Here is a 14,919-nt window from a genome sequence, read left to right as displayed (position 1 = left end):
TTTGTTGTTTGCGCTTTACTGTTCGTAGTTGTTCTCAGTTAAAGGACCTAGTCCATTGACTGGTGGTGGATTAATAAAAGTCATCAATTGGTATCAGAGTAAGTTTCTCCTAAAAGGTTAACACCTAGGAGAAATCCTTCTAAAATGGCTGTTCTACAAAATCTCGAAGAAGGCCAGTCAACTTCTAGAAGGTTCCAATGAGTGGTTAGACAAAATTGTGGTTTTTCTAAAAAGGGGAGCATGAGTAAGTTCCCAAATAAAAAAGTCCGCTACCATAAGTGTGGGAATTCTTATCATTTCATCAAAAAATTTCCCGTCCGTAAGCTTGACTACATGGACTACATCAAGAACAATCCAAAAAAGGTAGAAAGAAGGATCGGGTCCCTTATAAATTCAAAAGAAGGGCAACTGTATACAATATTGTTGAGAAAGCCCTAACAGCATGGAGAGACTCTTCCAGTGAATATGGTGCTGAATAAGAACTAGAAAATGTCTCCATGATGGTGATAGAAGATGAGTCCTTAGTCTTTAACTCTTTGTTTTCTCTCATGGCCTAGTAAGATGATAAAGACAATGATGGTGAAGAAGAAAACTTTTTAATATTCAAACAAATCTTAAAATTATTCTTTGAAGGAGTTGAGGTCCCTAGCTAGTGAGTTGGTTGACACATTCTGTGATCTTACTAATTCAAGGAGTCTATGAATAATAATCCTATCGAATTTGGATATGAAGAATCAGTCTTTTCTGTCCAAATCGCTAAATTAAAAGAAAAGGTCAATTGATTATCCTCTGAAAATAATACTTTGAATGAGAAATTGAAGGTTATGTCTCAAACTGGTCATAAGGGAAAGGGATAGGGTAGTTGACCTTTGATTTAAACTTGAAGCCAAGTTAAACAAGTCCAAACTAGATCTCACAACCTCCCCAGAAAGGAACAGAGAACTTGAGAAGGACTTGGTTCAAATCAAAGTTGACATTAACACACCACTTCACTGGACAACCTCCTCATAAACCCTTGCTTATCTTGCTAAAATAAGGTTAAACACTAGATCCCAGCTAAGAAGAAGTGTCAAAAATATGTTGAGACATAAAGGAAACTCAAGGGGACCTGTTCCCTCATCCAGAAAGATAGCTCTATGTCCTGCTAGATTATTTGGTGCTGAGAAGAATAGAAAGTATGCTGAGATAGAATAGAACTTAAGGGAACCTAGTCCCAGTCTAAAAAGACCAGCTTGCCGATATCGATAAGAAGAATTCTTATTAATCTTTTCTTTCACTATAAGGGACCCAAATTAATTTGGGTTCCTAAATCGAACCAATGGTTGTGCTTGCAGAGTGGAGTGAGGAGAGGTAGTCAAAAATGGTCTATGGATAGTGATTGCTCATATAATCAAACAACAACAAACCTAGTGTATTCCCACCTGGTGGGGTCTGGGGGGGTTAGGATGTACGCAGTCCATACCTCTACCTCTGAAGAAGTAGAAAGGCTGTTTCCGATAGACCCCCGGCTCAAGACACGCGGTACCACACAAACACATAGTAAAGCACAGCACAAGGTTACAAGATTACATAACATAAATACGGCACCCATAAGTAATATAAAACAGAGGAAAACACACAGATTCATAATAAAACATGGGACACGGACTCCTAACAGGAATAAACCCCCACCAAGTAGTTCCCTACACTAGCGACTCAGACTGGCCCTAGTCCTCTGCCCTGATTCGCGTCCTCCAGACCTTCCTATCTAGGGTCATGTCCTCGGTGAGCTGTAACTGCTCCATGTCTCGCCTAATCACCTCACCCAGTACTTCTTCGGCCTACCCCTACCCCGCTTAAAACCATCCAACGCTAGCCTCTCACACCTACGGACCGGGGCATCCATGCCCCTCCTCTTCACGTGTCCAAACCATCTCAATCGGGCTTCCCGCATCTTGCACTCCACTGGTGTCACACCAACCTTCTCCCGGATGTTCTCATTCCGAACTCTATCCCCTCTAGTCAGCCCACACATCCAGCGCAACATCCGCATTTCTGCCACCCTCATCTTTTGGATGTGGGAGTTCTTAACTGGCCAACACTCCGCTCCATACAACATGGTCGGACGGACTACCGCCCTGTAGAATTTGCCTTTAAGCTTGGGCTGCACCTTCTTATCACACAGCACCCCCGACGCGAGCTTCCACTTCATCCATCCCGCCCCAATACGGTGCGAGACATCCTCGTCAATCTCACCGTTACTCTGGATCACGGACCCGAGATACTTGAAACTCTCCCTCTTACCTACCTCCTGTGATTCCAGCTTCACTACTACCTCATTCTCCCGACTCACGTCATTAAACTTGCATTCCACATACTCTGTCTTGCTTCTGCTCACCCTGAACCCTTTAGACTCAAGGGTTTGCCTCCACACCTCTAATTTGTCACTCACACCCCCTCGAGTCTCATCTATCAGAACTACATCGTCTGCAAAAAGCATACACCACGGCACCTCCCCTTGAGTACGCCGCGTCAACACATCCATCACCACTGCAAACAAAAAGGAACTAAGAGTAGATCCCTGATGCAACCCTGTCCGGACCGTGAAATGTTCTGAGTCTCCTTCCGCGGTCCTCACCTTAGTTTTCGCTCCATCATACATATCCTTGATTGCTCTGATATATGCCAGCGGTACTCCCCTCACCTCCAAGCATCTCCAAAGCACCTCCCTGGGGACTTTGTCGTAGGCCTTCTCCAGGTCGATAAACACCATGTGCAGGTCCTTCTTCCTCTCCCTATACTGTTCCACCAACCTCCGTACCAGGTGAATTGCCTCCGTCGTCGAGCGGCCAGGCATAAATCCAAACTGGTTTTCTGAAATAGACACTATCCGTCTCAGCCTCACCTCGACCACTCTCTCCCAGATCTTCATAGAGTGACTCAATAACTTAATCCCCCTATAGTTGTCCCCCTTATTCTTATAGAGAGGTATCATGGTGCTCCACCTCCAAGCCTCGGGCATCTTTGCTGTCTTGAAGATTTCATTAAACAATCCCGTCAACCACCTAAGACCAGCCTCTCCAACGAACTTCCAAAACTCGACCGGTATCTCATCCGGCCCCGTCGCCTTACCCCTTCGCATTCTGCGAACAGCCTGTCTAACCTCTTCTACCTTAAAACGTCTACAATAGCTAAAATCCCGACACTCCTCTGAGTGCTCCAGTTCCCTTAACACAATAGCTCTATCCCGTTCGTCATTCAAGAGCCTATGAAAGTACGACTGCCATCTATTCTTAATGTGGCCGTCCTCCACCAACACTCTACCGTCCTCCCCCTTAATGCAACTCACCTGATCGAGGTCACGACCCTTCCTCTCCCTAGCCTTAGCGAGTCTAAACAACTTTTTCTTCCCTCCCTTCCCCTGTAACCCTGCATACAGGCTCTCAAAGGCGGCCGTCTTAGCTGCCGTGACTGCTGACTTAGCCTCCTTCCTCGCTAGCTTGTACTCTTTCCTGTTTACCTTACTCTCCACCAACTCTTTCCTGCCGTGATTGCTCATATAATAAGGAATGGAAATTTTTCTCTCATTGAAAGGCTTTCCAAGAGAAAGCGTTTCTTTTAGTAATGGCAAAAAAGGATACATTCTGGTCATGAAAGAATTTGAGAAGTCTCTTGCTCAGGCCGTCGAGAGCATGTACTATGTAGATTGGTTGATACATAACTTACTAAGTAATTCTCAAGTCTGTGATAAGGAAAATGAAGTGAGATTCATCTCTACTTTATGTATTATTATGAACAAGTTAATTTCAAAGGACCTGGTCCGCAATCTGCCTAAGGTTAAGTTTTTAGATGGCAAGGTCTATAATGCCTGTACAAAAGGGAAGAAAGTCATGTCCTTTTTAAAACAAAAGAAGTTGGTGCTTGATCAGGTCCCTATTGGAGAAGACTCTCTATGAGTTGTCGAATCATAAAAAACCACGCCAAAGGGACTATTGCAGATTTAAAGAGTTGTAGTTGATATCTTAGATGGAATAAATATCTAATAAGGCGAGTAAGTAAGATAACAACATTGAGTTTCTATTGGATATGAAGGGACCTGGTACACCTCTGATATTTTCTGAAGTTGAGCGGTAAGTAAATGTTCCTGACACTAATGCACTGAGTTTTTGACCAAGGTGACGTATTGTTAGAAGAACTTAGTCATGATCTATAAGCAGTACAAGTCTTAAATTCTATGCACAAGGGATCCATCCACCAGATAATATGATCACTCTACTGAGGTCAGGTATTTATACTAGATCCAAGTCTAGATATATGTTTGCCTTTACAATCTACTTGTCTCAGATTGAGTTCAGGAATATCAAGAAGGCATTGAAGTATGTTGAAAGAGTTATGGCTATGCAAGAAGAGCTTCTTTAATTCATGAGAAATGAAGTTTGGCACCTGATTCAATGGGATGCACTTGATGATATAAATTCAGTTTATCAAGTTCAAATGGATGTTAAAGAAGAACGAAAAATCAACTCGCAGGGACCAAGATAACATCAAGGTCCCTTAGGAGCTGAGAATCAAAAGAAAAGTCCAGGTGTTCTTTCTCCTTGCTTAGTACTTGAAGATCAATCTGTAAAAGGACCTGGTATCAGTCAAGATCAATCTATTGTAGGAATGTTAAATTAGAAGCACAAATCATCCCACCCCTTATAAAATATCTTTTCTCCATAAGAGTTAGGAGTAAATTTACTAGTTTGAAAAAAAACATGGTGTGGCACCTGGTTTCAAAACCTACTGACAGAATTGTTATAGGGACCAGGTAGGTGATTAGAAAAAGGATGGATGAATTTAGCAACACTACCAGAAATAAAGCAAGATTGATTGTTCATGGTTATACTCAATAAGAAGGCAAAAGTTTTGATAAAACACTTACCCAGTTGCCAGAATTAAAGCAATCATATCTCGCATCATATTTGCATCTCATATGGATTTCTATTTAATCAAAATGGATGTAATAGTGAATTTTTAAATGGGTACTTGAAGGAGGATGTGAGTGTAAAAAAATAGTTAAATTTTGATGGTTTCAATCATCCTGAACATTCTTTTAAGATTGACAAGGAACTGTATCAGTTGAAGTTAGCTCCAAGGACCTGGTACGAAAGACTATCAAAAGTACTTATTCAAGGCATCTTTAGATCATTGCTCTTGTTGACAACTAACAGGTTCGACAGTGTAAGTATGTGTGTAAGATCTAAGTCTTACTTAAAAGAGTCCTCCTTGAAGGTTACAAAAGGAATGTGGAGAAAGAGCATGTAAGAAATGACTCATTCTCTTGTTTTTTCTTGGATCTCATGGGTGACTAGATAAGAGGGCCAGGTAGCTAACAATTTTACAAAAGCATTGAGCAAAGAACACTTTTATAAAAATTGTTGAAGCTCGGGCTGATTAAGATGCACTAACAGCCTCTCGCCAAAAATTCTCTATATTCTTGGCTATGATTAAATTATAGCTAACCGTGAAAGTGTTTTACGACATTGTATGACTTAGTTCTATACTATTACAGGTCTGCATGCATGGTGATTTCACTAATATATAATGATGAGAATCTTTGTTATTATGTTCAAGATGATGCCCATCTCTTTCTAGATAGGGACCTAATTCCTTCTTATAGGTTAGTATTTTCGACTATATAAGTGCTTTGAAATTGTCTAGAGTGCCACAACATTAACCATTTTCATCCTATCACCAAATGGTGTTGTGTCTCAAACCATCCTAATCTATATCTCTCTTTCTTAACATTACACATGCATGCTTAGATACTAATTTCTTATTACAAAAATCCTCATTGTTCCTTCCCACTCACTTTCATTGTCGTTCTCTAAAAAATCCACCCATAATTTATCTTCTCTTCTAATTTCTCTATGAGAATCTCTCTCTTCAGATCATATCTTCTTACACTCCCAGTCCTTATTTCCATCAATGGATAGTAGTCTGCATGGAGGTGTTGAAGAAAGAATTTTTGATAGGGTTGGGGTACAAAATGTTCATACCATTACCTTAGGAGAAAACATCAGTTGCACTATTGATGGAGGAAGAGAAATCTAACTCTACTGCTCCTACAGCAACACTAGGTAATATATTTGTCTCTGTTAATTGAGAAAATTATGATTTGAAAAAGAGGTTTTGAGGAATTTCTAGGAAACAACAGTTTGATGAAAATTTTGTTGTTGTGAGTGAAAGTGAACATAAAATAATGGAGGGTTTGTGGAGGCGTTAGAAAATATAAGTGAAAGCATAGGGAAGCAGGGTACCTTGACAATCTGTTTGTCTGGGTCCCTTGATATTCACTTTAACCCTAAATGGGACCCTAGACTCACATTCTTCTCTTGATAATCAAGATGGTAATACTACTTTTCATCTCTCTTTGATAGAGGATAATGGTATTTGAAAAGGGAACTCCGAAGGGACTAGGTACTTGATCAATAGAAAAAGAACACAGAGATATGGTGTTGAGGAAAATCATGATAAAATAGTTAAGAGAAGGAGGTTATTGCATTAGTGTGTTACTGAGGAGGAGATTATGCATTCTAAAGTGGTAGAGGTTGATGATGAGGATACCTTTTTTAGGACCTTGTAAAATTTTGATTATTTTATTTTTGATCCTTTCTTATACGTAACGTACATTTTTGACTTGAATTATGTTAAGGTATGTTAAAGGATATTTTGGAAAAGTTTCAGAATTTTTCAAAGGGGTTCGGGGCTATTTTGGGACTCCGAGGCAATGAGCCTCCATGATAGAGGCGTGCCACGCCACTTAAGCTCTGCGATAGGAGTGTGGCATGAAGGCTAACCTCCGCGATAGCGGCATGCCACACCGCTATATATTTTTCATCCAATTTTTGTTTTTTTTTCACTTGGGGTGAGGGGCTTTTAGTCCTTTACCCCTATAACGGCTTATAAATACTAGATGACTCCTTTACCTTCAGTTTTAAAGATCAAAATACTACTATTCTCCTTTTTAACTCCCAACCTATAAAAGTTCAAGGATTTCACAAGGAATTCACCATTCAAGCTTAAACTTTGAATTCTCTTTGATTTTCTCTATATTTCAGGCATGTTTCTCCTTAACTTGAATTATACATTGTTGCATTTATTTAATCAATATTCATGCGTTTTAATTGATCGGTTTGCAATTGGGTTAGGGGTTTTGGTTGTTATTGCTTGAATTGCAATTCCCATGCTTTAAATGAATTATTTATGTTTTAATGGATGAATTTGGTACTGAATTGATGCATTGTTTTAATGGTTGGAATAAGGGACATGGGTTTCCCCAAATTGGATAAATTTTGGCTTCATAATGGTATTAACCTCATCCCACATTACAATCTTGGTTTTTAAAATGGTTATTCTCATAATTTAACTTATTTTTTAATCCATTACATTGCATTAAAGGATAAATGGATAACAATGGTTTTGGAATGCCCTTGGTGGCTATGGTTTCAGATTTTTTATGAAACTTGGGAGTCTAATGGTTATATGGACTGGTTTGGCATAATTGGATTAACTTGCAAGAATATTAGTTTGATGATACGAGGTTGGTAAATTCCTTAATAAATGTCTCTTAGGTTGATGGTTGGTTTATGTGCAAACTATTTTAAATTGAGCTTAAAGAGAATTGTATAGCTTACCGTGAAGGTGTATGTCCTGAGGGGACCTACACTGAAAACAACGTTTGCTGACGTTGGGAGTCTATATGACCATGTTTCTGGATACACATTATATTTTTGATGGCTATCGCCTTGGTGTGGTTAGCCTTTCCTCGATTTCCTTAGTACGTGCGGCTAACGCGTACTGAGACCCTTCTGGCAGGGAAAGCCGAACTGATATAGCGTTTGGGTGCCTTTAGGATGGAACGAGCTACACAGTTTAGGCTAATGGTTTAAACTCTCATGTTCATAACCTTTGTCCCTATCCTGACATCCTATGTATGTATATATAAATATTGTGTATGTGGTTTTGATTGGTTTTTGGCAATGACATTATATTATCCCTATCCCTCAAGTTACTTGCTAGTTCTTACCGCTATGACCATCCCAGGATGATTCATCGTTTCATGATGTAGGTTCGGAGGACTTTTTTTATTTTTCCTGTGCAGTGTTAGGTGGTTTGGTATGCCGGTTGGTTTGCTGCGAAGTGGTGAGCCTTCATCTTCTGGAAGGCCCGGTCATTTCATTGTTCTTTCTTATTGGTTTTAGTGTTTTTTGGATTTTTTTGGTCATAGTTGGGGTTATGTCCCAACTTAGTTGGCTTTCTTGGTTTAGAGGCTTTTGTGGATATGATTAGTATGTCGTTGATGTCTTGTTTTGACTCTTTACATTTTCTTTTGGTACTATTCACTTATCGTTAGTTTAGTTGGCTTCCATTGTTTATATTTATATGCTCTTGAGTTAAGGTTACGAGGGTTATATCCATCCCATGGTGGGATTGAGATTACCCATCACGGCCAGGCCTGGGTTCGGGCCGTGACAAGCTTAGTATTAGAGCACGATTCAGGGTTACTAGGTGTCCACAAAGCCATGTTTAGTAGAGTTCCTTTTATGGGTGTGTAGCATGCCACACTTATAAGGAGGAGGCTACAAGACATTTGGGAATGTTTCCCTATGTTGTGTTCTATTTCAAGCTATTGAGTTTATTTGCTTTGAAACTTCTCTAAATACTGGCGTACTCGCATTTCAGATCATGCTTCCCCAAAGATATAATGATCGTAGAAACTCTGCTGAAACCTGTCCCAATTGGGGAAGATATGGCGAGAAATTACCCTATTTATGGAGTTCAAACTTGGTCTAGGGTCCCTGCTCTTTTCTGTACCACTCTACATAGGGATCCACCGATCCCTACTAGTCCTTCTTGGGATTTTTAGGCTAGTGATACTTATGCTCAATCATTATAGAGAGACATCTCTAATGCAGAGTTCCATCAGTCTATTCATATGCTTGCTCAATTAGTGACATCGCAGTCTGGTCGATCTGATCATATTGGTTCTATTATTAGTTTATCTGAGGACACTTGAGTTAGCCAATTTATGAGGTTGAATCCCTCTACCTTTACAGGCACTAAGGCAGTGGAGGATCCTCAGGGGTTTCATGATGAGATGGAGAAGATTTTCAAAGTTACGCATGCTATTCATTTAGAGTGTGTAGAGTTTGCTATCTATTAATTAAAAGATTTGGCTTACCAGTGTTATACAGAGTAGAAAGTAATCGGGGATGATGATGCTAAACCGGCAGTGTGAGATGAGTTTTCTGGTGCTTTTCTTGATCACCTCTTTTCTTAGGAATTGAAGGAGGCTAAGGTCGAAGAGGTTATGAACTTGAAGTAGTGTAAGATGAGTGTTAAGGAGTATGCTCTGAAGTTTCAGTAGTTGTCTTGTTATGCTCCAGAATTGATGTCTAATATAAGGTCCCAAATAAGAATTTTTTTTTCTAGTTTGTCCCGTGATTTGGTGTTAGAGTGTAAGGCTGCTATGTTGAATAATGATATAGACATATTTAGACTGGTGGTTTATATGCAGAAGTGGAGAAGGAGAAAATAAAGCAGGTAGAGATGGGGGAAAGATAGAATAAGAAGTTTAGCTATGTTGAGCAAGGTGCAAATTAACAGAACAGTGGGAGAGATGGTAGGTGATGGACTAAGAAGAAGAATTAGGGAAACTCTTATTTGACAACTAACGCTCCCTATCTTAAGCTTTTAGGTGATTATCATTTTTAGGCTAGCAGTGGTCCTAAGGCACAGAGTGCCTAATCTTAGGATAGTGGAGCTCAATCAGCCCCATCTCACCCTCCAAATTGATTTTGTGGGCAACTTCACCACTGTTATTGTGAGGAGGGGAGGAACTTATATTTTAATTGTGGTCAGCCTGGTCATCTGCAGTGGAACTGTCCTATAGCTAAAGTTGCTATTGAAGATAATAATGTCTCGGTCGCCACTTCTTCGGCTCCTACACATAAGGTTTCCGCTTCAGGTAATGAAAATGACCGAAATCTCTATGCACTTGCTACTCGTTAGGAATTGAAGGCATCCCCAGATGTTGGCATTGGTATGTACAATTCTTTTCTCGTGATATTTATTATTTGCTTGATCTGGGTTTTACCCTATCTTATATGACCCCTTATGTGGCTATACACTTTGGTTTGGGTCCTAAAAATATTTTTGGCCCCTTCTCTGTTTCTACTCCTGTGGGTAAGTCTATTGTTGCTAGAAAGTTCTAGAGGGGTTGTGTGGTGTCCATTATTCCTAATAGAGAGATGTTGGTGGATTTGATCGAGCTTGCTATGATGGATTTTGATGTAATCTTACAGATGGATTGATTCCATTCGTGCTATGCTTCTCTTGATTATAGGACTTGAAAGGTCAATTTCTATTTTTCTAATGAGCCGGTGATTGAATAAGAGGGGAGCTCATTAGTACCCAAAGGAAGGTTTATTTCCTATCTTAGAGCTCGAAAGTTTATTTTCAAGGGATGTCTATATCATCTAGTTCAGGTTAAAGATTCAAATTTTGAAAGTCCTTCTTTGCAAACTATCCTTGTGGTTAATAAATTTCCTAAGGTTTTTTTGATGATCTTTCAGGGATTCCTCCCGATTGAAAAATAGATTTTTGGATTGATCTCCTACCTTATACCTTTCCCACTTCCAATTCTCCTTATAGGATGGATCTAGCTGAACTAAAAGAATTTAAGGAGCAGTTAAAGGATCTTCTTGATAAGGGCTTTATTCGTCCTAGTGTTTCTCCGTAGGGTGCTCCTGTACTTTTTGTGTGAAAGAAAGATGGGTTTCTTTTGATGTGTATAGACTATTGTTAGTTGAATAAGGTTACAGTGAAAAGTAAGTATCCTCTTCCTCGAATTGATGACCCTTTTGATTAGATTCAGGATGCTAGGAGTTTCTGTAAGATTGATCTCTGTTTGGGCTATCACTAGTTGAAAATTAGGGAGATTGGCTTTCCAAGAGTTGTTTTCGGTCCCGATACGGTCATTATGAGTTTTTGGTTATGTTATTTGGGTTGACTAATGCTCAAGCTACTTTCATGGATCTTATGAATCGGGTGTTCAAGCAATTTTTAGATCTGTTTGTTATAGTCTTCATTGATGACATCTTGGTATACTCCAAAAATGAGGAGGATTATGCCAATCATCTCTAAATTGTATTACGAACTCTTAAGGACCAGAAATTGTATGCAAAATTTCTAAGTGTGAATTTTGGCTAAGTGTTGTAACTTTTCTTCGGTATGTTTTTTCTTATAAAGGGTTCAAGGTGAATCTGTAGAAAGTTGAGGTAGTTAAGAAGTGGCCTAGACCCACGACTCCAACCAACATTAGGAGCTTCTTGGGATTGGCTGGGTATTATATGAGTTTTGTGGAGGGTTTCTCATCTATTGATGCTCCACTAACAAAGTTATCGTAGAATAAGGTTAGGTTTCTATCGTTTGATGTTTGTGAAGGTAGTTTTGAAAAGTTGAAGGATAAGTTTACTTCTCCACCTGCTTTGGCCCTACTCAAGGGTACTGATGGGTTTGTTCTGTATTGTGATGCGTCTCCTTTGGGATTAGGTTTTGTGTTAGTGCAACATGGTAAGGTTGTAGCATATGCTTCCACGCAGCTTAAGGTTCATGAGAGGAAGTACCCAAATCACGATCTATAGTTGGTGGTTGTGGTTTTTGCTTTTAAGATTTAGCGTCATTATTTGTATGAGGTGCATGTGGATATTTTTTAAGACCATAAAAGCTTGCAGTATGTGTTTACGCAAAAGGAATTAAACCTCAAAAAAAGGCGGTGGTCCAGCTACTTAAGGATTATGACATGATTTTGCACTACCATCATGCTCTTAACAAGTTGTTTATGGGGAGCTTTTCTCACATTTATGAGGATAATAGAGGGTTGGAGAAGGATATTCACAGATTGGCTAACTTGGGATTTCGTCTTTTGGTGTTTGAGGATAGATGAGTAATTGTTCAAAAAGTGGTTAAGTCGTCTCTTGGTGCCGAGGTAAAGGCAAAATAGGTTATGGATCCCATACTTATATAGATTAAGGATGATGTGGGTTAGCAAAAGGTTATGGCTTTCGAGATTAGGGGAGATGACATCTTGAGGTATCAAGAAAGCTTGTTTGTTCCTGAAGTAAATGGGTTGCGAGAAAGAATTTTGGTTGAGGCTCATAAGTCTAGATATACAGTCCATATGGGTTTGACTAAAATGTATCATGACTTGAAAGAATCTACTGGTGGGATAATATGAAGAGGGATGTGGTGAATTTTGTTGCTAAGTGTATGGTCTGTCAGCTAGTCAAGGTAGAACATTTAAGACCTGGTGGCATATCCTAAGAGATAGAATTGCCTAGGTGGAAGTGGGAGATGATTAATATGGATTTTTTATAGGTTTTCCACGGACTCGCAATTAGTATGATTCTATTCTGGTTATTGTGGATAGGATGACTAAGTCTGCTCATTTCTTGTCTGTCAGGACTAACTACTTAGGAGATGATTATAGTAAGTTATTCATTCAAGAGATAGTTAAGTTGCATGAAGCGCCAGTGTCCATTTCAGGCCAAGGTATGCATTTTCTTCTTACTTCGGGCATTCGTTACAAAAAGATTTGGGGTACTTAGGTGAAACTTCGCACCGTTTTCCATCCTCAAATGGATGGACAAGCATAACATACTATTTAGACTTTGAAGGATACACAAAGGACCAATTGCCTCTTACAGAGTTTGCTTACGATAATAGTTATCATTACAGTATTCAAATGGCTCCCTTTGAGGCTCTTTATTCTCCTATTGGATGATTTGAGGTGGAGGAGACTAGGTTGTTTGGCCCTGACTTGGTTCACCAAGCTATGGAGAAGGTAAAAGTGATTAGAGAAAGACTTAAGACTGTACAAAGTCACCACATGTCTTATGTGGATGTGAGGTGAAGGGAGTGAGAGTTTGAAGTAAGTGATTAGGTGTTCTTGAAGGTATCTCCTATGAAAGGAGTCATGAGATTTGGGAAAAATAGGAAGCTCAGTCCTCGTTACATTGGTCTGTATCAGATTCTACGTAAAATGAGGAATGTCACTTATGAATTAGACTTACCAGTGAGTTTGGATTTGATTCATCCCGTTTTCCATATGTCCATGCTTAAGAAGTGTGTGGGTAACCCTTCTTTAATAGTGCTAGTTAAGAAAGTGGATGTTAAGGAGTCGTTATCTCATGAAGAGTTCCCGATTAAAATATTGGATAGACAAGTTCGTAGATTGAGGACAAATGATGTTTCTTCGGTAAAGGTTATTTGGAGAAATCAAAAGGTAGAAAAATCTACATGGGAGGTTGAAGAAGATATGAGGGCCAAGTTTCTGTTCTTATTCCCCGCATTATATGAAAGTGATTAAGGTATGAGTTTCATTTTTCCTCTTATCGTATTTCAAATTTGTCCTTGGATTCTACTTCATTCTTGCTATTCTCGGGCGAAAAGTGACCTAACTTCTCATTTGGGAAGGAATGATCCTAAGGGGGGATATTATAAGACCCCGTAAAATTTTGATCATTTTATTTTTGAACCTCCCATATGCTTAATGTGAATTTTTGACTTAAATTATGTTAAGGGGTGTTAAAAGGGCATTTTCAGAAAGTTTTAGAAATTTTAGAAGGGGGTTCAGGGCCATTTTGGGACTTCGAGGTAGTGAGCATCCACAATAGTGGCGTGCCACGCCACTTAAGCTCTGTGATAGGAGCGTAGCATGGCAATTAACCTCCGCGATAGCAGCATGCCATGTCGCTATGTATTTTTTATCTAGTTTTTGTTTTTTCACTTGGGGTTAGGGGATTTTGGTCCTTTTACCCCATAATGACTTGTAAACACTAGATGACCCTTTTTTCCTTTAGTTTTAAAGATCAAAACATTACTATTCTCCTCTTTAACTCCCAACCCAAGAAAGTTCAAGGGTTTCACAGGGAATTCATCATTCAGGCTTGAAATTTTGAATTCACTTTGATCTCTTCTATATTTCAGGCATGTTTTCATTTCTTAACTTGAATTTTACGTTGTCATTTATTTAATCAATATTCATGCATTTTAATTGATGAATTTGAGATTGGGTTGAAGGGTTTTGGTAGTTATTGTTTGAATTGCTTTTTCCATGTTTTAAATGAATTATTCATGTTTTAGTGGATGGTTTTGGGATTGAATTAGTGCATTAATTTTTCATGTTTTAAATGGATTATTCATGTTTTAATGGAAGATTTTGGGCCTAAATTGATGCATTATTTTAATGGTAGGAATGAGGAACATAGGTTTCCCCAAATCAGATGAATTTTGGCTTGATAATGGTATTAACCTCAACCCACTTTACAATCCTAGTTTTCAATACGGTTATTCACATAATTTAACTTGTTTTTGAACCCATTACATTGCATTAAAGGTTAAATGGATTACAATGGTTTTGGAATGCCCTTGGTAGCCATGGTTTTGGATTTTAAATAAAACTTGTGAGTCTAATGGTTATATAGACTGGTTTGGCTTAATAAGATTAATTTGCAAGCATATTGGTGTGCCGATACCATATTGGTAAATAACTTAATAAATGACTCCTAGGTTAATGGTTGATTTATGTGCCAACTATTTTAAATTGAGCTTAAAGGGAATTGTGTAACTCACCGTGAAGGTGTATAACCCGTAGGGACCTACACTAGAAACAATATTTGCCTACGTTGAGGGTCTATGTGACCATATTTCGGGATACACATTATATTTTAGCTAGATATCGCCTTGGTGTATTTAGCCTTTTCTCAATTTCCTTGGTACGTGCGGTTAACACGTATTAGGGCCCTTTCAATAGGGGGATTTGGACCTATATAGCCCATGTGTATCTTTAAGACGGAGTGAGCTACACAGTACAGGCTAATGATTTAAACTCTC

Source organism: Capsicum annuum, chromosome 6 (genome assembly GCF_002878395.1).
Source record: "Capsicum annuum cultivar UCD-10X-F1 chromosome 6, UCD10Xv1.1, whole genome shotgun sequence".
Classification (NCBI taxonomy): Eukaryota; Viridiplantae; Streptophyta; class Magnoliopsida; order Solanales; family Solanaceae; genus Capsicum; species Capsicum annuum.
The sequence above is the reverse complement of the archived record's forward strand: the minus strand, read 5'-3'. Positions refer to the sequence as shown.